This window comes from Felis catus, chromosome A3 (assembly GCF_018350175.1).
Source record: "Felis catus isolate Fca126 chromosome A3, F.catus_Fca126_mat1.0, whole genome shotgun sequence".
Taxonomy (NCBI): domain Eukaryota; kingdom Metazoa; phylum Chordata; class Mammalia; order Carnivora; family Felidae; genus Felis; species Felis catus.
Genome location: NC_058370.1, coordinates 74,728,225 through 74,753,901, shown reverse-complemented (window position 1 = coordinate 74,753,901; position 25,677 = coordinate 74,728,225). Strand labels below are relative to the sequence as shown.

The window sequence follows — 25,677 nt, the reverse complement described above, 5'->3', positions numbered from 1 at the left end:
GTAGCCACACGTGACTACCAATATTGTGACCAGCAATAAGTGGCTACCGCATTGGACATCACAGCTGTAGACCATTTGGTTGGGGGTGGGAGTGAAAGAATAAATAAGAGTGGGACTCATGGTGGGCTGAATAATGAATGACCCCACGTCAGATATCCATGTGCTAATCCTCAGAATCTGAATATTACCTTTAATGGCAATAAGGGACTTTGCAGGTGTGATTATATTAAGGCTCTTGACATAGAGCAACCATCTTAGCTTTATCCTAGTGGATAAATGCAATTACATGTATGCTCGCAGGAGGGAGGCAGGGAGATTTCACAAACGGAAGAGGCATGTAATGTAACCACAGAGACAAAGATTCGAGTGGTGAGTCAAGGACTGCCTGATCCTCCCCAGAGCCTCCAGAAGAAACACGGCCCTTCTGATACCTTGATCTTAGCCCTGAAAGACTCATTTCAGATTTCTGGCCTCTTGTGAGAGAATAAATTTCTGTTGTTTTAAGCCACTAAATTTGCAGCCTCAATGGGAAACTAATACAGCCCATTTAATAAAAAAGCACTTCCTTTTGATCTGTATTACTGTAGTTATCGCAGTCTTTCTTCTTTTATTGCTGGTTGGATACCTATTGATTTTTTTTGTTTGGAGGGCAGGGACCTGTCTTATTCATTGATGAACCCTCCACCACTCTGAGCAAGTAAAGTGTTGCAGGAGCACAGTAAAGTGGCTGAAGCTCAGCCTCAGAAATGCCCAGATTCAGGTGCGCATTCAAGAAAAGCTTGAAAGAGAGGTCACCTCCTGAAGAGGTCTTTATTGGGGAAAGCGACAGATCACAAATATCCCAGATGTCCATTGGAACGCCTGCCTGCCTTAATCAGTTGAAGTGTCTTTGAGAAGCTGTGACCCTGGAGTAGAGAAAAGGAAAAAAAGTGGTAAAATCAGGACTGCCTTACAGGTCTGACCTTTGAGGCCAATTCCCATGGAACTGCCTATGCTTGCCTGTCCCCATGCAGACCCAGCCCCATGTGACCTGGGAATTTCCAGCCCCTTTCCTAAGCTACCTAAAATAGACGTAGTTAAGAGTCTCACAAGTGAAGTTGCCCCTTCACACATTTGCTCAATAAGATAGCTTTCCTCCTAACACCGAATCAGCTGCCCTGAGGGTGTGCAAGTTTGATTAGGAAGTCCCTCTTTGGCAGTTTCTTGAATAGCCAGTCCCTGGCAGCATGCATAACACCTGAGATATTGGCTTATAATGTCCCCATTAATTAAAAATGACAAATGATAGAGGAACGTGGGTGATGGGCACTGAGGAGGGCACTTTTTGGGATGAGCACTGGGTGTTACACATAAGCAGTGAACCACGGGAATCTACCCCCAAAACCAAGAGCACACTGGACACACTGTATGTTAGCCAATTTGACAATAAATTAGATAAGAAAGAAGAAAGAAAGAAAGAAAGAAAGAAAGAAAGGAAGGAAGGAAGGAAGGAAGGAAGGAAGGAAGGAAGGAAGGAAGGAAAGAAAGAAGAAAAAAATGATAAATGACAGGCTTAAAATTGAGGTACGCTCATTGCCTTTCAGAATGGAACTTTCCAAGATGCCATAATCACATTGTGATTGAACAGGAACTATCATGGATGAGGCACAGCACCTTAAGGAATCAATGCTGGGACAGACATTTGTATCCTGTTTTACAGATGGGGCTCAGGCCAGACCCACACAGGCAATGTGGAGCATCATCCTGGTGATCACCTTCACCAGAAGAGACAGGAGGGGTTTGAGGACACTGCAGAGGGCTCTCAGGCCCCCAACCTTCCATGCAGCCTTCACGGAGTGGTGTAGAGGTCTTCGTTGGTGTGTTTGATGAGACCCAAGTAATTGGCATTAGTGGTAGAGCAAGCAAAGAATGAGAACAGGCTCCGAAGTTGACAGAAATGGAGTCTTTATGCCTTCGCCACCTAAAAAAAAAAAAAAGAAAAGAAAAAGAAAAGAAAAGAAAAAAGCCCTAATTGCAGAATAATTTGCAAGGGAGTTGTAATTGTTTCTTTGGTTTGTCTGGGAGCATCTACAGATGTTCATAAAGCAGGCTCTTTCCCAGGGGAATGTTCACATATAATGCTCTCTGCTGGAGCACCACTATGATGCTGGGTAATTCCTATCCCTCCAAGTCACAGCCTAATGTCACTGCCCCAGAGACACCATCACTAATCAGGTCATCTAAAGGACCTACTCCTAAAAAAAATTAAATAAATAAATAAATAAATAAATAAATAAATAAAGGACCTACTCCTTCATCATGAGTTCACCACTCTCATAATACTTTCATCCTTTGCAGTTATTTCTAGTTTGTTTACTTTCTACTTTGAGCTGAGAGAGGAATGAAGGAAGGAGCTGTGTGTGTTACACCTGACCCGAAAGATACTCAGCAACTCTGTGACTGGATAATGGGCAGATGTTTAATATTTGTTCATCAGCACAGCAAGCCACTAACTGCTCTGTGCTTTGTAACAGTACAGATTCCCCCCAGGAATGCTAATTCATTTCACCAGGGACGAGGCCTTGGAAATGTGCGTTTGAAGGTTGCTTCTCGGCTGATTCTGATGTGATCAGTCAGTACAACAGCATGTGGAACAGACCCCTGTGTCTGCCTCCCTCACACCATTTCTATTTGATCTCTTTGCAGTGAGAGTCCTGGCAACAAGCTCATTCACACACTCATCTCAGGGTCTCTGAGATGCTTGAGAGCATCCTATATTCCTATTTGCATTGAAACCACTTGTCTGTCCATGAGAAGCCATGAATTCGATTATAAGGCTAATGTTACCTTCTATACACTGTGTTTGACACAGTTTGGGGGAGAATATTCAGGGAAGTGGAGCAAGTGTGTGTTCTGGAAAGCTCATTCCAAGTTCCTCGGAAACTGAAAGTGACATACATCCTTTGGGGGCTTGTAAAAGAACTGGAAGCAAGAACGCCTAAGTTTGACCAGATGAACTTTAAGCAGGCTTGCATGATGGAAGAACAGTCTTAAACACTCTTTCAGCAACAGATGGGCAGCAGTAGGGCATTCCAGCTGCATGGTGGTGGTGGCATCAGCAGGAAGAGCAGAGAGGAATGAGCACCTGATGAATGAACTTCACTCTGGGCCTTCACTATTCATAATGTGTTCTGTGGACCAACCGCAGCAGCCTCATGGAAGACCTTGCTGAACACGGAGAAGCCCCATCCCCACTCCAGAACTACTGAATGGGAATCTGCCTGTTGATGATCTCTGGGCAACTGATAAGAACATCAAATTTTGAGGAGCACTGGCTTACACCAATGGCAAATAGGAGCTTGGTGGACTAGAATTTAGGAATTACTAGCTTAGAGGAAATTCCATTGTGGCCATATTCAATCATGTCTAAGTAGAGTGTGAGCCAGGAAGATGGGGCTTATCACTCTTGCATTCCTGAAAGTCTTGTTTCCTTGAGGAGGGTATGAGCTAACTGGGGTCAAGGAGTGTTCACTAAACTCCTTTTTTTCCTCACAGAGTGCAGCCTTGGGAACTAGAATTTGGTTTTTGGTAGGCAGTAACATCAGGTAAAGGTAAGTCTGACGGGTTGACTGAGATCTGCCTCTGCCATTTTCTCTTTAATACTCTTGGCCTAGAACCTGAGCCAACCCTCCTAGGATGATGTGTGAATATGAAGATCAAAAATTTTAGAAAATGGTTTAGGAATCTGTTATTCATTCTTATAAACATAATGTCTATTCCCATGAGCTAGTCTGTCCAGAGTTGAGGTTGTGGCTGACTGTGTTGCTTTAATGTGTATTAAATGCCCCAGAGGCAAGGTTACATAAAAGTATGAGAAATCATGAAACCAATTTGGGTAGCAGCTGAAAAACAAAACAAAAACAAAACATTGGTTCTCTGGTTCATTGACTTTCATCTTCTCCCTAGGGCAGAAGAAACTCTCAAGTGTATCATGATATCACTGGTACTCTTTCCCCTCTCCCCACCTCTTGCCCCACAGATAATCACCAGCAATAATTCTTATTTTGAGGGCAATATGTCAGGTACTACCAACATGACCTCACATTTAGCCTCTACTGCCTTAATCTGTGTAATACCACAGTGTCCTGAGAACGTGCAGTTTGAGAGTTTTTTTAGAAAATTACTGAACAAAACCCGAGATACATGTGTGTGATGTGAGTGTGTGTGCATTTGTATATGTGTGGGTTCTTGACTGTACAGCAATTAGAAGAGACTTTGGACAATGAAAGTAGAAAATTAGATTAAAATATATAATTCAGCCCAAATAAATATGGCCATTTTCTCATGAAATTAAAAAAAATAAAGAAATCTGTACCAGCAGGGATCTCTAGTATTTGTTCTTTAAGGAAAGTATGTTCCCGATTATACTGTTCTATTTTTTTTTTTAGTGAAATGCTTAGAAAGAATTCACTAATGTTCTGAGAGTTCCATCAGGCCCGCATGGAAGGCTAGAAAGAGTGCAGGAGCCTGGACAGCTGCTCAGCTAGAGGACAAACCTCACCTCTAGCCACCACCTAGCCACAGGGACATCCAGCTGTCCGTTCTGCAGCTCTGTTTGCACACCTTTAAAATGAGAATGATAACAAGCATCAGTCATCCTTTTTTGTATTAAAACAATGAGAGGAGCTTGTTTTGAAAAGTGTAAATTGCATAACCAAAATGCAAAGTTTGAGTAATTTCTGTGGATACTACTCATCTCTGTTTTGCTAAATCTCCCTCCAGCAAGCAAAGGCATCCTCAGGGTTCACCACTAATGTAGCAGAGAAACTAAAGCCCTTAATTGCTTCTATTCCTCAGGAAGAATCACCCGTATTCTAAAATTCATGCTGAGACCAGGAGCTTTACAGCACAGCCAACTCTAAGCTACATGGAAATGGATGGGGCATTTTTCAAATTATGCCTTTCAGCCCCCTTCCCACCTCTCCTTACCCAACCCCATGCCCATTACCAGAGCCACTGGAAAACTGCATGTGAATTAGCAAAAGGCACCCCTTTCTTGAGTGGTATTTTAAGTAGTGTATCTCATCTTGTATGTAACATAAGGAATTAGCCATACAGTTATGGAGGCTGAGAGGTCCCAAGATCTACAGTCAGCAAAATGGAGACTCGGGAAAGCTGACAGTGTAGGATTCAGTCTGAATCCAAGTCCAAAAGCAGAAGACGAATGTCCCAGCTCAAGATCTGTCCCAGTCAGGCAGAGAGCAGTCTCCCTTACTCCACTTTTTATTCTAGTCAGGCCTTCAGTGGACTGGATGAGGGTCACCCACATGAAGGAGTGCAATCTGCTCTACTCAGTCTACGGTTTCAAATATTAATTTCATCAATAAACACCCTCACAGACACACTGAGAACAATGTGTGGCCAAATATTGGGACACAATGACCCAGTCAAATTGACATATAACATTAACCATCACAAGTAGGGTGCATGGTGGACCACAGGCTGCATTCCAATCCCCATCTGCCCATCACCTGGGCACACTGGTGTAGAATACAATCTACATTAACAAACACACGGTGACCCTGCCCTCCATGTTAAGGACTGCTGTAAGAAATGACCTCTTCTCCAGAATCAGGGACATTGTAGTCCCGCCTTTGTGGTTCCTTCAATCCCAACAGAGTTTCTGGACTGATCATGTTTTGGGCTCCACATAATAAACCCACTAAGGGTATTTTATGTTACAGTTTGTTTGAACACAGCCTCTCTTTTTTACCTGGGATCACCCACACAAGCCTCTGAGTTACATGACTTCCATAGGTCAAGGATACAACATTGAACCCTTCCTTTCATTGAGAGAAGCACAGCGTCCCCCAAGACTGGCGTGTCTGGGCAACACTTTCAGCTTTCCCTCAGCAAGGAATGAGAGAACAGAGGAAATCTAAAACAGCAGGAAGAGGACTAAGAAGACACAAAATAAGCCCACAAAGTAAGGATCCATGTAAATGAACAAGGAGATAAACAGAAATAACAACTGACAAAGCATTCGATGAGTACTGAGTCCCAGAAATGGCACTTGTACAGAACTGTAGCATATGGAGTGAATCATTGTTTACCAGCCTTGGACAGGCTGCTGTCAAGTTTCAATGCATGTGCAACAATTAGGAGTGGAATGCTCAGTGCGTGGAGAACCATGATATAGGACCAGCTTCGGAAAACACACAAAACCTACCTTTATCATGTCTCCAAAAAGAAGGCGGTGGCATGTAAAATTCCCCATTTAAGGCTCACACGTACAATATATAAATGTTTCATGAAGCAAAGGGTTGGAATACATGGCAGTTCCAAGTGAGTAAAAAAAAAGGTTTAGATGTTGTTGGCTAAGAAATATAAACAATGCCACCAGGGAAAGCTGGGAAATACAGTTCTTGCTATGGTAACAGGTTTAGAACATGACTCTGATGTGGCAATGCAATTTTTTATGCTGGAAGAATAAGCAGAAATTGCTTTACCTGCAAATATATTGTCAGTGTCCACCCCCGAGATCTGAAAACCTGGAAATGAACGCAGACCCAAGGAGGCAGAAGCTTTGAGAATGGTGCTTTCCGGTGATTTTCTAGGCTCAGAGTATAAAATTCTGGCCTTCTGACTGCCAAGTGGATCACTGTCATATGGAGATGTATGTGCTGCTACATCAACAGCTAGTCTTATAGAAGCTCAGCTTAATCGCCGTGGTTGGGAAACTTGGTTCCAGGCCAGCCTGCCCAACAGAAATCATGGACGGGGCTCCTGAGTACCCTTAGGATTCAGGTCTCCACTTGGAGAGCTTAGACCTCAGTCTCCTAGGTAAAGAGTGTCACCATCCCTGTCCTCCTCACCAGCCTAGCCGCCTTGCCACTTAGGCTGGCATGCCTCCCTTCATGCACACTTGTGTGTCCAATGGCTACCACCAACCTCACCTGTCTGGACCTGAACTCCTGACGGACTCCCAACCTCACTCTCCCCACAGACTCCCTATCTTAGCAAATGGCAGCTCCATTCTCCCAGCTACACAAGCCAAAAGATTCATCCTTGACTTTTTCTCCCACACCCCTCTTCTAATCATCTGTCATTCTAATGGCTCTGCCTTCAAAATAAACCCAGAATGTGGCTGCTTCACATCACTCCTGTTATCACCCTAACCCAAGCCACCAGTGCCCCTTGCCTAGATTATTGCCATAGCCTCCTAACTGCACAGCCTGCCTCTTCCCTTTGCCCCTCTTGGTCTATTCTCAATACAGCCTAGATATAAATCACATCATATCACTCCAATATGCAGAGCTCTAATGCCCCCAGGTCACTCAAAATGAAAGCCAGAGTCATTAAAATGATCTATCTGAGCCTTAGAATCTGTTCTCCCAGCCTCTGGTTGCCAGTCTTGCCTTGTGTCTGTTACTCTCCCCTTTGTTCACTCTGCTCCAGCCTCACTGACTCTGTCCCACTTCTTTTAAAGCACCAAACTCAGTCCCACCTTCGGGCCTTTGCATTCGCTGCTCCCTCTGCTCATCTGTCCTGGGTGTCTCACTCCCTCACTCTTCAGGCTTTCAAGTCTCAACTTCAACATCACCATAAGGGCCTCCTGGTCACACTGCTTAAAATGTAACACCCTCTCTCCAACACTTCCGAACCCCCTCACCATGTGGATTGGCAAAGAGAGGGAGGTGGGCGGTCTCTCCCCACACTACCCCTGGGGTCCAAGGCTGTTTAATGTTTTGCCACCTTGTAGCTGCACTATCTGGAACATGTGACCTCCTAGACCAGGGAAGGGAGGAGAGAACTTGGAAGTGACACACTGGCTCTAATGTGCCTGGAAGTAGGAATGGCACATACCAGTTTCCTGCATAGTTCATCAGTTTCAGTTACTCCAACAGTTTTACCTCATTACAAGAGGGCTAGGAGGTGTAGTACTCTACATGCTCACGAAGGAAAGGAGAACAAGACATGGGTAAATTCTATGTCATGAACTATGAGCTCTTTCCTTGGAAATCCTGCATTGCTTGAGCAGTAAGGACTTTTGTCTCCTTATCTTATTGGCCTAAGATTCATCCTAGATTGATCCGTTTCATTCTTTCATTCAACAAATATTTTTTTAAGTGCCTCCTATGTGCCAGTCATTGTGAATGATACTGAGGACACAAGACGTGAGGTTAGCCTTGTGTTCCTAGCTGCAGTGCCCCATGGAGGGTTGGAGAGGCAAACCCCAATATGACTCCATCTTCCCCCACCTAAAGTCAATGGATGCTGCACATGCCCCATTGGGTGTGTGTGCAGGATGGACAGAACAATCTTACTCTTCCCAGGAATGCTGATATTCTAAGGGGGTGCTATCAATGTAAGCATTCTAAGAGTTCTTGCAGCCCTTTCAGAAACTTACAGATGGATTGTAGATGTATGTAGCCACATAAGTGATCATGATGTCCTTTGTTCAAGAAATAACAACACATAAATGTGCATTTGATCTTCTTCTCTGGAAGTGAGCACAAGTTCCTTCTATTCTGGACCTCAGGTAGACACTATGGAATCTTTTGCTGCAATTACAGGCAAAAATATAAACATGATTGCAACACAAGGATAGAGTTTGCTTTTAGTGTAATGTTTAGGAGTGGAGAATGTAAGATAACACAACAGTTAGGAATGCAACTTATGTAAGTTAAAAACACATATTCTCAAAACCACAAAACACTATATATCCTTCAAGGAACATGCATATACAATATGTATGTTAAACATACTAGAATAGTTGCTTATGGAAGAGCAGGGGAAAAGAGTGGGGATCCAGATGAAAGGAGGGGAAATGAGAAAACAAGAGAGCATCCTAGGATGGACCATGGTGCTAATGTGCCATCAAGTGAGGAATATCACTAGGTTGTCAAATACAAATTTTATATCTCATTTTCCTTTCTTGAAGGGGCACGCAAAGAAAACATTTGTTGAACAGACTAATGAAAAGGCACCAATCTAAAATTCATCTTTAGAGCCATAAGACAAATGGACAAGGCTTCCTTCTATCCTTCCATATTCTATTTTCTGATCTCAGCCCCGAGTTAAGTCTATAAGTAGAGGACAATAATATAGCATGTCTTGTCTAACAAATGAACAAACAGAAAAAATTGTAACCCTCTGTGTTAGCAAAGGTGTGGAGATAGGGGCACTTTCAAGTTACTGATAGGAACGTAAAATGGTACATCTTTCTGAAAAGCAATTGTTATTGAGATCCAAAAAAATATTTATAGCCTTTAACCCACAACTTCCACTTTCAGGAATTTATCATAAGAAAAGTAACTTACGTACAAATTCTATGAGCTGATGTTTGAGGCAATATTACTTAAAATAACAGAAAATTGCAAATAACATACACGTTCAGCAGTAGGGGACTGGGTAAATAAATTATTATATTACCTATTCGATAGAGTTGTATATAGTTAAAATGTAACAATAAGGGGGAACCTGGGTGGCTCAGCTGGCTAAGCGACTGACTCTTGATTTCTGCTCAGGTCATGATTTCATGGTTCATAAGATCGGGCCCTTCATTGGGCTCTGTGCTGAAAGCATGGAGCCTGGTTGGGATTCTCTCTCTCCCTTTCTCTCTCTCTCTGCCCCTCCCTCACTCATGCTCCCTTTCTCTCTCAAAATAAATAAACATTTAAAAATGTAATAATAAGAAAATTTTTGTAATAGATTATTAAGCAAATACAGCCTTCTAAAATATGCCATAAAATTCCAATTTTGAAAACAGGAAAGATGTACATAAAATGTTCATGGCAGGTATCTCTATTAATATATTAATTGAATGAACATTGAGTGGTGAAATTATATATGGTTTTTCTATTTTTTTGTTCTTATCTATAGTGGGTATGTATTTTAATTGGAAAATACTATAATAACAAACATCAATGAGTATATCAGATTATAATTCCACCTGTTACACTATATCTCAAAGGCATGAAAGGATTTTTCCACACTGAATTTTTTAAATTGTATGCTTTCCTATTTACAGAATTGGCAGGTCTTTTTCATGTGTGCACTTCAATCATTACTCAGTCATACTTCACTGTGTCACCCTGAGCTACTGCATTATTCCCACGTTAATAATTAAAGAGAAAACCATTTTGAGATAGGACTGTGGATAAACACAATATTCTTGTCAATTTTCTAAATTGGAACCAAGAATTCATTAAACATTTTATGAAGGTTCTGTTTGTGATTAAAATCAAGGGAATCCATCTTATCATCAGTGTGATTGTTGTACAGTTCAGTCATGTCAGGACAAAAAAAAAATGACAAGGCATTATGACCCATATGAAGCTAAGAGTTATATTAAAACCCAGTTTGGCTTTTACTTTACTAATCAAGAATAAATGTCATTTAAACATTTTTTTTACTCTGAAATATAAAACCTTGAAGAGATAGAGGGATAAACAAGAGCTGGATGGGGTAAAAATCCAACACCAATATATTCTCTATTTTTCTTGAGATAATAGCTAGTTCCAGTAATTTGTCACGTCAATAACTGAATCTTCTTGAGGGAAAAAAAACTTCACCCACAAAACAAAAACTAGCCTGGATCCAGATTTAAATTTTACTGAGAGTAAAATTTAATTTAATGATTTCTTACCTTAAGAAATCATATTTTTTAATTTTACTTTATGGATATAGCAATACAAAAAAAATGTGATCTTTTCAGTCCACTAAGCACACATCAATACAAAAGCAAAGCATGTTGGTAGAGGAAAGGTGTCATATTCCAAGGCAAAAAGTTTGCAGTTAACATCATTTGGAGGATAATATTTTGTAATATCTGGTTATTATTTTAAGGTGTCACTAAGGTTTAGAAAAGTACATGAGTTTTTGTTAATTTGCATTTGCAAATCCTTCGACCACCTGTTCCTTTGGACTACTAAGTTGTGTTATATAGATTGCTTGAGTTACAATGAACAGCCTATAAGGTCAGATATGTTTAAAACTCATAAATGCAACTAATGTGAAAAACATTAAGAAATCAATTTTTAAGTCATGCTTTTTCAAAAATAGTAACCATGTGTAGATCTGTAGCTCCTATGATATCCACTTCTCCAAATCTGAGACCTAAATCTCTTATACGACATACTGTTATGAACTGAATGTGTTCTCCCAAATTCATATGTTGAAGCCCTAACCCCCAATGCAGCAATACGAGTATACCCCACTATTTGAAAGTTGTTATACCACTTTTCTTTTATGAAAGACCTACAATACTACAGTAACTGCTTTTTTAGTAACAGTGAAAACCCTCATCAGATTTTTTTCACTTAGTGAAGACAGGCAATAATGTAGGTCTTTTGTAAAAGTGAAGTGATGTAACAAGAACTTTCCAACAGCAGGCAATAGTCTTGGATTTATGCCATTTCAGGATAGGAACACTCTACTTTTGGACAGCTGGGGATTCCTATATTTGGCAATGGGGCCACTGAGGAATTAATTAAGGTTAAATGAGGTTATAAGGCTGAGACCCTGATCCCATAGGGCCTTAGCACAAAAGGCCTATGACAAAAGGCAGCTGTCTATAAACCAGAAAAAGAGCCCTGTAAGAATTGAACTGGCTGGAACTTTGATCTTGGACTTCTAACCTCCAGAACTATAAGAAAATAAATGTCTGTTGGTTAAGCCCTCTAGTTTATGGCATTTTGTTATGGTGACCGAAGCATACTAATAAATAATTATTTCACGTAATTTATATATTTTATTGGTGCTGTGTATACAAACAGATCTGATTAAGGTATTAATTGATTGGATTCTACTAAATATATAAGCTTCTTCTACTATCTAGACTTTGAATCCATTTTGCAAATTGGTGATTGCAAATATATGGCATTGTGCTACCATTCTCCATTCCTAAATAAATGGTGGATTACTACTTGATTACAGCATTCAGTCCTACTGAACCTAGACCAAACTTTATAATCCTTGTCAACAATCCAAGCAGCCACCATCAATAGATATATATATTATCTGTTTACCATTCATGTAGTAGACTATAAACTCGTTGAGTGCTTGGATACTATCTTATTTCTTTTCTATAGTCTATAAACCTTCACGTGGCAGAAGCTGAGTAAATTCTCACTGAGTTAAATAAACTGCATTCTAAATATAAGATTTCTATAAAGAAAGTTCCCTACACAGGAGCTTTGGGTCCCAAGTCAAGATAAACTTGTCTTGACTCTAAACAAATCCATGGGAAAGAAAGTATCTTGTGTACTTTTAACTTCGACTGAATTTTCATCAAGTACAAATAATGAGTCATAACAATGATCATAATCATAATCCATAATAACAATGTATAATTCATAATAATGATTAGTGTATTAGGCATCATTATGTATGAAGTTCAAAGCTGGAAGATGCAAGGACACAAAGGATTAGAAGGCTGAGTCCCTTGCCTTGAGGAATGTCCCATCCAGTTGAGATAGGAGATTCTTACACATGAAAATCCCACTCACAATAGGAACAGAATGTGACAAATACCACTGCCAACTATATGGTTTTGATAATAGGAGCATAAAGATTCAGAAGAAAGAGGGGAAGATTTTCCTATAAGGTTGAAAGGAAATTTGATAGAAAACCAATTTCTGCAGAGTTCATTTATTCTTCCTCTATTTTCTCATAACAAGTTCCCCTGTGGTCTTCTGTAGATTTATCAGATTAGCTATTCAGGATAGTTGCCTATTCCCCCAATAAAGTCATATTCTCGATACTGCCTCACCCCATCATATACAAAGCAGATGGAGGAGGATGATTTTCTAAACCTTTAAGCTGCCTGGGAGACGTAATATATCCTCTCTTTGAAGGCTCAGTGCACCATGGTCAAAGTCTGGCCATCCTGATTTAAGGTGTCCTCACCCTCAGGGTGCCTGGATGGCTCAGTAAGTTGAGGGTCCGACTCTCAGTTTCGGCTCAGGTCATGATCTCACATTTTCATGAGTTTGAGCCCCGCACCGGGCTGTGTCCTGACAGTGCAGAGGCTGCTTGGGATTCTCTCTCTCTCCCTCCCTCTCTACCCCTCCCCAACTCACACTGTCTGTGTCTCTCTCAAAATAAATAAACTCAAAAAAAATTAAGGTGTCCTCACCCTCAAGAGCAGTTTGCAGGAACAGAAAAGATGTGAGGCTCCAAAACCATCTTTTTTTAAATTTTTTTTAACGTTTTTATTTATTTTTGAGACAGAGAGAGACAGAGCATGAATGGGGAGGGGCAAGGAGAGAGGGAGACACAGAATCGGAAGCAGGCTCCAGGCTCTGAGCCATCAGCCCAGAGCCCAACGCGGGGCTCGAACTCACGGACCATGAGATCGTGACCTGAGCCGAAGTCGGACGCTTAACCGACTGAGCCACACAAGCGCCCCTCCAAAACCATCTTTGAGGCCCAAATTCTAAAAACTAACAAATTGGTTGGTTTCCTACCAGCAGGTAGGCACTTCTTAGGGTTACACCTCAGTTATTAAGTCAGTAATAGAATGTTACTGTTATTAAGTCGGAGCAGAATGTAAACTTTAAGAATTTGGTCTTGTTGGACTAGTGATAGTGAATCATCACTATCCTCTGAATTACCAAGAAAATAGCCTATCACCCATCACACCATAAGCAATAAGCAAATCAGCAGTACATTTTGCTGATGTGGATTATTGGTCAGCATTTGATTACAGAAAGATTCTAAATCATTCTCTGAGTCTTTTTATTTTTTTAAAGTGAAAACTAGATGAAGAAGACAAAGTATCAAGCTTGAAGACTCAAAATACTCTGTGAGGCTCTGAAACTCATACCAAGCAGCATCCAGAATTTTCAGAGTAATTCACTATAGGAGACACTAAGAGTCGTGCCCCACATTACTTTTCGCCTGGAAGTCATCCAGTTTATTTATAGAATGAGATAAAGGAAAAGACATATCCCCAGGCTCCATGCTGGGTTCCATAAAGAGGCATCTCCTGTTTGCCTCTAAATTTAAAAACACACAGAGAGAGTCTTGTTTTCAAGAGATAGAACCACATCCTCCCACCTCCAACCCTCGAACCCCACTGCCCAAGGAACGTAGCTCTTAGGATACACGCCAGACCCTGGCTGATGGAGCTACATATTTTTAAGAATGTCAAAATGACTTCATTGCTGAGAATAGTGGCAATTGGTAGAGCTTCCTCTGCTTAAAGAGGAGAAATGTTTCTATTACCAAGTGAATCACTTTCTCCAGCTGCAAACAAACAACTAAAACAGCACTAAAGGACAGAAATACTACAAAATGGGAGAAGGAAGGGGCGAGGACTGCTGCTTTTACTTTTAGTTTTGAGGAAGTAAAGAGGCAAAGGACTCTTTCTGGCCCCCTCCTCCACCTATCTCTCCCAGCCCCCAAGTGGGGGGAGGAACAGAAGCAAGAGCATGTGCCCAATCATTTCTACCACCAGCTCTCCCTCCCATCACTTGCTCAGCTCGAGAAATCACAGTGTCAGTACATTTCTGGCTGTTCTCAAAAGAGAAATTCCCAACAAGTAAAGAGTTATTTGTCTAGAGCCCCAGGATGAGAAGGAGGAAAGGAAAGAGAAAAGGAAAAAAATTAACATTCTTGAGCTCATAGTTAATGCCAGACACATTATATTCTATTCAATTCTAGCAGTTAGATATGAAACACTGGAGTGAGATGAGACCTCGATTTGAATTCCAACTCTGCCACATACTAGCTCTTCAACTTTAACCTCTCTGAAAGTCAGTAGTCTTGCCTGTAAAGGGGGATTGCTAATCATCTTCTATGCTTACAGAGAAGATTACATAAAGTACTCTAAACCATGCACACAAAGTACTTAATGTATAAATGGTAGCAAGAATTCATCAAAACTTAGCACCATTTTATATGTGAAGCATACAACTGAGAAGGAGAAGTGACTCTCTCAACCAAGTGATTCCCAGAAGATGGCACATGTCCTCCTGAGATGATGTTTGACTGGTTTAAAACATCACACAAGAATGCGTGTGGCTTTTACAGGCACATGCATTCTCTATACATTCAGGAATCACTTATTACACTGCCTTCATAGTAATGTGCAAAAATGACATTTGAAAGTTACTTTCAGGGGTGCCTGGGTGGCTCAGTCAGTCAAACGTCTGACATCCGACTTCAGCCCAGGTCATGATCTTGTGGTTTGTGAGTTCGAGCCCCTCCCTCATCAGACTCTCTGCTGTCAGTGCAGTTCCCACTTCAGATCCTCTGTCTCCCTCTCTATCTGTTTTTCCCTCCCTTTGTCTCTATCTCTCTCTCTTTCAAAAATAAATCAACATTTTAAAAAATAAACAAAATAAAACTTAAAAAAAAAAAGAAAGTTACTTTCAGATCCTGCATATCAGTACTGACCCGGGCCATCCTCTCGGTCAGGTTGAGAACTCAGCTAGCTGAGTTCCTGGTGTTTCCTCCCAGACCAGGCTCTCCTGTTACTTTCCTCCACCTCTCTTTTGGAGGATTCCTTTGTACTTACTTTCCCAAATTTCTGGCCTGTACTTCATCAGCAGCACCCCTGCCTACTCCTGAGGGGATTCTCACCCACGGATCTCACGGTGGAGACAGAATTCTCACCAAATATTATACTTACTCTTCTATGTTTCCTGATGCCCCTAAAATTGCAGGGCACTCTGACTAGTTCTAGCAAGTAAAATGTGACCAAAAGTGACAAATATCACTTTCACACTGAGGCAGATAAAGGCTATGCCAGAGTCTCTGGTCTAATTTCTCCTGTTGTGGAGTACAAAGTCTACACCACTCAGATGTTGCAGAGACTAAAATAGCAGAGCCCTGGTGAGCCTGGGTTCCTGAGTGACTGTGTGAAGCAGATCATTATACCTCACCACACTAGATACTTTGTATAAGTAAACTTCTAGATGTCAAAACACTTATTCCGGGCTGTGTGTTATTACAGTGCAACCTAGCATATTCTAATTTACATAAAATTCAATCTCTGTCTGTAAATTAGAACTGGGTCTCTTACTCCTGTCTAAGTCTGCAAGGTTCCCACATTGGTCCCCATCTTGTCTTGCCATCTCTGATCCTAGCACACTCTGCAGCAGGTGCAGAATGTGAAGTTCTAGTCACCTTCCAAGAGTTTGTGATCTGCATCTCTCCTTCTCTTTCTCCCCCAAATCCTACCTCAACCCCCAAAATGTCGGGAGGTAACCCAGCTGGAGATTAGCTAAGTCACCAGAATAGAGAATGAAGCAGGGACTTTTCAGCTGATGCAGAGAGTCACTGGAGCAAGGAAGGGTAAAGTAGAGAAAGAGTTGAGATTTCAGAAAGTGGGTTAAGTGAGCTAAATCTAAGAGTTGCTCAGAAGTAGGAATTAAAGTCTTATAGTCTTAAAGCCAATGCTTCAGGATAGAACAATGAGGCCAAAGGGAAAGCGCATCATGATCAAAAGCATATAGTCCTGGGAAATTCCCTCTAGCCCCGGTTGGTGTATGTAGCTCACCTCTACTGGATCAGTGGGTAAATTTGCAGAGGTAATTCTGGCTGGCCTCAAGGATCAGGTGTTCACTAGCACAGAAGCACTGACCAATCTACTGTACCAGGTGATCTGTTAAATCCTATCTTGCCTGTAAATGCACAGGATTTATTCCATGCTCCTCGGGTCAGGGTTCCTCTTCCCCCCCACAACCTACCACTTCACACATTTGTCACCAGTGGGCTCCAACCTAACACACTTAATGACTTGCTTCTTATTCTAAAAGTTTACAATCTTCTTCACTTGTGTAATGCAATTTCCCCAGAATAAGCACAGAGCTAATTGAGGAACTTAATGACTAATTTCTCAAGACAAACAAGATGTTCACATTACCTTTTTTACATTTGGGTTTGTGACCAGATTATCTGATTTGTCTGTGAAAGCAATAATCACACCTTACACCCCAAGTAGCATCAAAAATCAATGTGCAGTGGAAAATGTAATTAGGATTATGAAATATTAATTATCCTTTTGATCTTTTCATTTAAAAAATCCATTCTTCCTTCATTTGCTCTACATTCAAAGCTGAACTATAGATGATGTATCTCTGAATTTACAAGGCTATAAGCAGTGATGTTTATAAGATAAATCTGCATATCACACACTGAATATTCAATGAGAAGTGGCAGACTGCCCAGCAGCCCCTCTATTATTGATACCTCACCTATCTAGAGAGATTATAAATCTTTGCATATAGACTAAATTAAACTTGCAATTAAATGTAAACTCAAAAATCCTTTTATTCCAGGTCTTGGGAAGTAGTGATAAGAAATATCGTCACCAATAAGCTTTCTAAAATGATCCATATTAAACAAAGCTAAAAGCTTTTCCCATGAAGGAACACTGACTCACCTCCAGAGTGACTCTCATATCACTAAATTCTACCTGACTTTATTTAAGAACAGATTTATCTTTCAAAAATTGTTTTTTTCACTTTGTGCACATGGGACCTCATATATCCCATTCACCTTCTGCCAGCAAAATACTGCTCATTTCTACTGAAACTGGACAAGGCAAGTATTTATGAAAATGTGTGCATTTAAAGTTGGAAATTGTAAGAATCTTCAAATTCTAAACCCCTTTCCTTTACACAAAGCTGGTACTACTGTTAGAACCTATGGTGGTTTCAATTTAATTTTTATTGTGCTTTTCAGACCACATACAAGTTTTATTTGATGTTCTTATTGAATGGTCAGTATATTACCTAACAGACAAATCAAGTTGAAATGGGGTAGCTTATCAGAGATGATTCCCCGTTTTACAATTATAAGCAGATTCTGTTTCTCTTGTGAGACACTTCTGGGGGTGCCATCCATAGAAAGGTGTGAGCACCCCAGAACCAGTTAAGGCAGCCAGTCTTTATAGAAGGAAGTATGAGGACTCCATTGTCCAGGACCCTGGAGCATGTACCGTCACCCCTTATTCACCTCTATGCTCCAGTGACTTTTTAAAAAAATGTTTATTTACTATTTTGAGAGAGAAACAGAGAGTGATCAGGGGAGGAGCAGAGGGAGAGAAGAAGACACAGAATCCAAAGCAGAATCCAGGCTGTGAGCTGTCAGCACAGAGCCCTACATGGGGCTCAAACTTGTGAACTGCAAGATCATGACCTGAGCCAAAGTCAGATGCTTAACTGACTGAGCCACTCAGGCGACCCTACGTTCCAGTGACTTCTTACTGCAAATTATTGTAACTCTGCCTAAAGTCTTTCTTCTGGCAGTGGGAACACACTCTGCCACCCTCAGAGCATGCTGAGAGTGCTGGGAGGTCATGCCTGCAGGAGAAGGCCTCAGCAAATGACCAGTGGGGAGTGGGTGGATACAAACCATTTTATTCGTTGAGCTGAGATAACTCTGAAGCATGTTTTACACTACCATCTAGAGTTCCCGAGGAGGGTTGAGCTTCAGGTGCCTGGGGAAACTGATACGTTATCCTTCACCAGCTTTCTTCACCTCCCTATTTTACTTCTCAACCCCTTCCTGATATTTCCTCATCACCTCCTAAATAAACTCCTGATAGCTGAATCCTTGTTGAAAGGTCTATGTTTGGAGAAATCCAAAGACAAGTCTTTTGTTCTTCTGAGGATTCAAAAGGGAAATCCATCTGCCTCTAAGTGATGGATACCTAGACAAAGAAGGGTCTGTAATTCTGGGTCCATGAGATGATAAACAACTGAATCACCTCTGTTGCTGACTTGGTTGCTTCGAGTCCTGGGTGGTAGATTTGCACAGAAACATGAATAAGAATACTACCAGCCTTGGAGTCCAACCATGATCAGTGTAGCCAAGGTTAGCCTGAGGGAGTAGGATCATACCCCCCCAAGATCTGCAGTAGGAAAACAGGGTTCTATTATATCTCCCTTCACAGCAAGTGACCAGCAACCATAAGAAGGCAATGCAGCACTGAACTTCACTAAGCAACCTAGTTGGTGATGGGAAGCATCAGCTACTGTGGTTACTGAGTCCAGTGATATTCCACTTGGGTACAGAGGTTGGATGAAACATTGTAGCTGTTCAAATTTGAATCCAAATTAATTAAAATTAAAAGTTGTGTTTTTAATTTCGATGAGCCACATTTCAAATGTTCAATAGCCACATGTGGTTACGTTCATGGCAGAATGTTCTATTGGAACTAGCCTTCCTAGTTATTGGGTATTTCAGGAAGAGGGGAAGTATCAAGGAAGACATACCAAACTCTTGACAATAAAGGACCTAATGTACAGTGTGGTGGTTACAGTTAACCATATAGTGTTATATACTTGAAGGCTGCTAAGGGAGTAGATATTAAATGTTCTCATCACAAAAAATAAATAGCTGGGGTGCCTGGGTCGCTCAGTTTGTTAAGCGGTCAACTTCAGCTGAGGTCATGATCTCACGGTTCATGGGTTTGAGCCCCACATCAGGCTCTTTGCTGACAGCTCAGAGCCTGGAACCTGCTTTGGATTCTATGTCTCCCTCTCTCTCTGCCCCTCCCCCACTTGTGCTCTATCTCTCTCTGTCTCTCAGAAATAAATAAAACGTTTAAAAAACTGAAAAAGAAAAAGAAAAGAAAGTATATGAGGTGATGGCAGTGTTAGCTAATGCTCTAGTGGTAATTGTTTGAGAACAGTAAGTATATCAAATAAACAAGTTGTATATCTTAAACTTACACAATGTTATATGTCAATTATGTCTCAATAAAGCTGGAAAATAGAGAAGAGGTATTATGATAATCATTAAAAATATAAAAAGATGTGCCTTATCTGCACCCTAAGTTTGTGAACAGTTATAGAATTACAGAAATTACAGAATTACAGAATTACTGCAAGAGTTTAGAAATTATATAGGCCAGGGGTGCCTGGGTGGCTCAGTCGGCTAAGCATCTGACTCTTGATTTCAATTCAGGTCATGATCTCATGGTTCATGAGACTGAGCCCCGAGTTGGCTCTGAGCTGACAGCTGAGAGCCTGTTATGGGATTCCCTCACTCCCTCTCTCACTGCCTCTCCCCTACTCATGCTCACTCTCCCTCTCTCTCAAAATAAATAAATAAACTTAAAAATAAAAAAAAAATTATAGGGGAGAGGAGCCAAGATGGCGGAACAGCATGGAAGTTATTTTTGCATCTCGTGTCCATGAAATACAGCCAGATCAACACTAAACCATCCTGCACACCTAGAAAACTGATTTGAGGATTAACACAACAATCTGTACAACCTGAACCACAGAACTCAGCAGGAATTTACCCCAAAAGAAAGAAGACATCCAGGGACTTAATCAACACAGACACAAACAAGATGTCTGAACCAGAATTTAGAATCACGATAATAAAAATACTAGCTGGGGTCAAAAATAGATTAGAATCTCTTTCTGCAGAGATAAAAGAAGTAAAGCCTAGTCAGGATGAAATAAAAATGCTATAACTAAATTGCAATCTCAAATGTATGCCACAGTGGCAAGAATGGATGAGGCAGAGAAGCAAATCAGTGATATACAGGACAAACTTATGGAGAATAATGAAACAGAAAAAAAAAAGAGGGATACTAAGGCAAAAGAACACGATTTAAGAATTAGAGAAGTCAATGACTCATTAAAAAGGAACAACATCAGAATCATAGGGGTCCCAGAAGAGGAAGAGAGAGAAAAAGGGGTAGAAGGGTTATGTGAGAAAATTATAGAGGAAAACTTTCCTAACCTGAGGAAAGGCACAGACTTCAAAATCCAGGAAGCACAGAAGCCTCCCATAAGATTCAACAAAAACCAACCATCAACAAAGCATATCATAGTCAAATTCACAAAATAGTCAGGCAAGGAAAGAATCATGAAAGCAGCAAGGGAAAAAAAGTCCTTAACTTACAAGGGAAGACAGATCAGATTCACAGCAGACCTATCCACAGAAACTTTGCAGGCCAGAAAAGAGTGGCAGGATATAGTCAATGTGTTGAATAGGAAAAATATGCAGCCAAGAATTCTTTATCCAGCAAGGCTGTCATTCAAAATAGAAAGAGAGATTAAAAGTTTCCTAGACAAACAAAAATAAAGGAGTTTGTGACCACTAAACCAGCTCTGCAAGAACTTTTAAGAGGAACTCTCTGAGGGGAAAAAAGACGGAAAAAAAAAAAGAAAAAGACCAAAAGCAACAAAGACTAAACAAAGACTAGAAAGGACCAGAGAACACCACCAGAAACTCCAACTCTACAAGAAACATAATGGCAATAAACTCATATCTTTCAGCACTTACTCTAAATGTCAATAGACTAAATGCTCCAATCAAAAGACATAGTGTAACAGAATAAATAAGAAAACAAGATCCACCTATATGCTGTTTACAAGAGACCAACTTTAGACCTAAAGATACCCTCAGATTGAAAGTAAGGGGATGGAGAATGATCTATCATGCTAATGGTCAACAAAAGAAAGCCAGAATAGCCATACTTATATCAGACAATATAGAATTTAAAATAAAGACTGCAACAAGAGATGAAGAAGGGCATTATATCATAATGAAGGGGTCTATCCACCAAGAAGACCTAACAATTGTAAACATTTATGCTCCAAATGCGGGGCACCCAAATATATAGATCAATTAATCACAAACATAAAAACCTCATTGATAATACCATAATAGGAGGGGACTTCAACACCCCACTTACAGAAATGGACAGATCATCTAAACAGAAAATCAACAAGAAAACAATGGCTTTGAGTGACACAGACAAGATGGACTTAACAGATGTATTCAGAACATTTCATCCTAAAGCAGCAGAATATACATTCTTCTCCAGTGCACATGGAACGTTCTCCAGAATAGACCATATACTGGGACACAAATCAGCCCTCAACAAGTACAAAAAGATCAAGATCATACCGTGCATATTTTTAGACCACAACACTGTGAAACTCAAAATCAACCACAAGAAAAAATTCGTAAAGATAACAAATACTTGGAGACTAAAGAACATCGTACTAAAGAAAGGATGGGCTAACCAAGAAGTTAAAGAAGAAATTAAAAAGTACATTGAAGCCAATGAAAATGATAACATCACAGCCCAAAACTTCTGGGATTCAGCAAAGGCAGTCATAAGAGGGAAGTATATAGCAATCCAGGCCTTCCTAAAGGAGGAAGAAAGGTCTCAGACACACAAGCTAACCTTACACCTTAAAGAGCTTGAAAAAGAACAGCAAATAAAACCCAAAAACAGCAGAAGATAGGAAATAATAAAGATTAGAGCAGAAATCAATGTTATCGAAACCAAAAAAAAAACGAAGAACAGATCAATGAAACCAGAAGCTGGTTCTTTGAAAGAATTAACAAAATTGATAAACCACTAGCCAGTTTGATAAAAAAGAAAAAGGAAAGGACCCAAATAAGTAGAATCAAGAATGAAAAGAGAGATCACAACCAACACCACAGAAATAAAAACAATAATAGGAGGATATTATGAGCAACTTTATGCCAATAAAATGGGCAATCTGGAAGAAATGGACAAATTCCTAGAAACATATACACTACCAAACTGAAACAGGAAGAAATAGAAAATTTGAATAGATCCATAACCAGTGAAGAAATCAATTTAGTAATAAAAAATCTCCCAAAAAACAAGAGTCCAGGGTCAGGTGACTTTCCAGGGGAATTCTACCAAACATTTAAGGAAGTGTTAACACCTATTCTCTTGAAGCTGTTCCAAAAAATGGAAATGGAAGGAAAACTTCCAAACTCTTTCTATGAAGTCAGCATTACCTTGATTTCAAAACCAGAAGAAGACCCCACTAAAAAGGAGAACTATAGAGCAATTTCCCTGATGAATATGGATGCAAAGATCCTCAACAAGATATTAGCCAACAAGATCCAACAACATTAAAAAAATTATTCACCATGACCAAGTGGGGTTTATACCTGGGATGCAGGGCTGGTTCAATATCCACAAAACAATCAATGTGATTCATCACATCAATAAAAGAAAGAACAAGAACCATATGATCCTCTCAATAGATGCAGAGAAAGCATTTGACAAAATACAGCATCCTTTCTTGATAAAAACCCTTAAGAAAGTAGGGATAGAAGGATCGTAAAAGCCATATATGAAATACTCAACACTAATATCATCCTCAATGGGGAAAAAACTGAAACTTTCCACTTAAGGTCAGGAACAAGACTGTTATTCAACATAGTATTGGAAGTCTTAGCCTCTGCAATCAGACAACACAAAGAAATAAAAGGCATCCAAATTGGCCAGGAGGAGGTCAAACTTTCACTCTTTGCAGATGACATCATACTCGATATGGAAAACCCAAGAGATTCCACCAAAAAACTGTTAGAACTGATTCATGAATTCAGCAAAGTCACAGGACATAAAATCAATGCACAGAAATCAGTTGCATCCCTATACACCAACAATGAAGCAACAGAGAAATCAAGGTATTGATCTCATTTACAACTGCACCAAAAACCATAAAATACCTAAGAATAAATCTAACCAAAGAGGTGAAAAGTCTATACACTGAAAACTATAGAAAGCTTATGAAAGAAATTGAAGAAGACACCAAAAAATGGAAACAGAGTCCATGCTCCTGGATAGGAAGAACAAATATTGTTAAAATGTCGATACTACCCAAAGCAATCTACATATTCAAAGCAATACCTGTCAAAATAACACCAGCATTCTTCACAGAGCTAGAACAAACAATCCTAACATTTGTATGGAACCAGAAAAGACCCCAGATAGCCAAAGTAACCTTGAAAAAGAAAATCAAAGCAGGAGGCATCACAATCCCAGACTTGAAACTGTATTACAAAGCTGTAATCATCAAGACAGTATGGTACTGGCACAAAACCAGACAGTCAGATCAATGGAACAGAATAGAGAACCCAGAAATTGACCCACAAACATATGGCCAACTAATCTTTGACAAAGCAGGAATGAATATCCAATGGAATAAAGACAGTCTCTTCAGCAAGTGGTGCTGGGAAAACCGGACAGCGACATGCAGAAGATTGAACCTAGACCACTTTCTTTTACCATACACAAAAATAAACTCAAAATGAATATGAGACCTAAATGTAAGACAGGAGGCCATCAAAATCCTCGAGGAGAAAGCAGGCAAAAACCTCTTTCACCTTGGCCACAGCAACTTCTTACTCAACATGTCTCCCGAGGCAAGGGAAACAAAAGCAAAAATGAACTATTGGGACCTCATCAAAATAAAAAGCTTCTGCACAGCGAAGGAAACAATCAGAAAAACTAAAAGGCAACCAATGGAATGGGAGAAGATTCTTGCAAATGACATATTAGATAAAGTGTTAGTATCCAAAATCTATAAAGAACTTATCGAGCTCAACACCCAAAAAACAAACAATCCAGTGAAGAAATGGGCAAAAGACATGAACAGACACTTCTCCAAAGAAGACATCCAGATGGCCAACTGACACATGAAAAAATGTTTAACATCACTCATCATCAGGGAAATACAAATCAAAACCGCAATGAGATATCACCTCACACCTGTCAAAATGGCTAACATTAACAACTCAGGCAACAACAGATGTTGGCAAGGATGTGGAAAAAGAGGATCTCTTTTGCATCGTTGGTGGGAATGCAGACTGGTTGCAGCCACTCTGGAAAACAGTATGGAGGCCCCTCAAAAGTTAAAATAGAACTACCCTATGACCCAGCAATTGCACTACTAGGTATTTATCCAAGGGATACAGGTATGTTGTTTGAAAGGAGCACATGCACCCCAATGTTTATAGCAGCACTATCACAATAGCCAAAGTATGGAAAGAGCCCAAATGCCCATCGATGGATAAATGGATAAACAAGAGCTGGTATATATATATATATATATATATATATATATATATACACACACACACACACACACACACACACACACAATGGATTATTACTCAGCAATCAACAAGAATGAAATCTCGCCATTTGCAACTACGTGGATGGAACTAGAGGGTATTATCCTAAGTGAAATTAGTCTGTCAGAGAAAGACAAATATCATATGACTTCACTCATATGAGGAATTTAAGATACAAAACAGATGAACTTATGGGAAGGGAAACGAAAATAATATAAAAACAGGGAGAGGGACAAAACATACGAGACTCATAAATATGGAGAACAAACTGAGGGCTACTGGAGGGGTTGTGGGAGGGGGGATGGGCTAATGGGTAAGAGGCATGAAAGAATCCACTCCTGAAATCACTGTTGCACTATATGCTAACTAATTTGGATGTAAATTTTAAAAAATAATAAATTAAATGAAAAAAAAACAAAAAGAAATTATATAGGCCAACATCCTGACCTAATGTTTTACAAACTAGCATGAGAATGAGTACCTGTGACTACTGGAAGAGGTAATACATAAATGCTAAGGGAACTGTAAAATCCCTATCGTAAATTAAGGAGGCAGAGATTAGTTTTAGCTGGATCAATAAGATTGGCTTCATAGAAAGTGTGTCAACTTCAATAAGCTTTGAAGTATACATAGGATTTCAGTAGGTATAGAAGTGAGGGGAGGAGGGGAACTCTGTTTTAAGACAGAGGCAAGAAAGCAGAAGCCATCTTCAGGGAAAGTTTCAGTAGTCAGATTGTCTCAGTAGTGAACAATAAAGATAGACCAATGGACTGGGGCCGCTTGAAGGAAAACCAAGAGAGTCAAACCGGT

At 40.2% G+C, this 25,677-nt stretch overlaps 1 long non-coding RNA gene across 1 annotated transcript in view; it reads right to left on the bottom strand.

Moving 5' to 3' along the window:
* Nucleotides 1-1,481: 1,481 nt before the first annotated feature.
* The window catches only part of LOC109498177, a 227,989-nt gene continuing 203,793 nt past the window's right edge, over nt 1,482-25,677 (bottom strand). Inside the window, exons 8-9 of the long non-coding RNA XR_002741138.2 lie at nt 8,390-8,543; nt 1,482-1,960 (exon numbers count right to left, since the gene is read on the bottom strand). This is a non-coding gene — a long non-coding RNA (uncharacterized LOC109498177). The remainder of the gene's footprint in view (nt 1,961-8,389; nt 8,544-25,677) is intronic.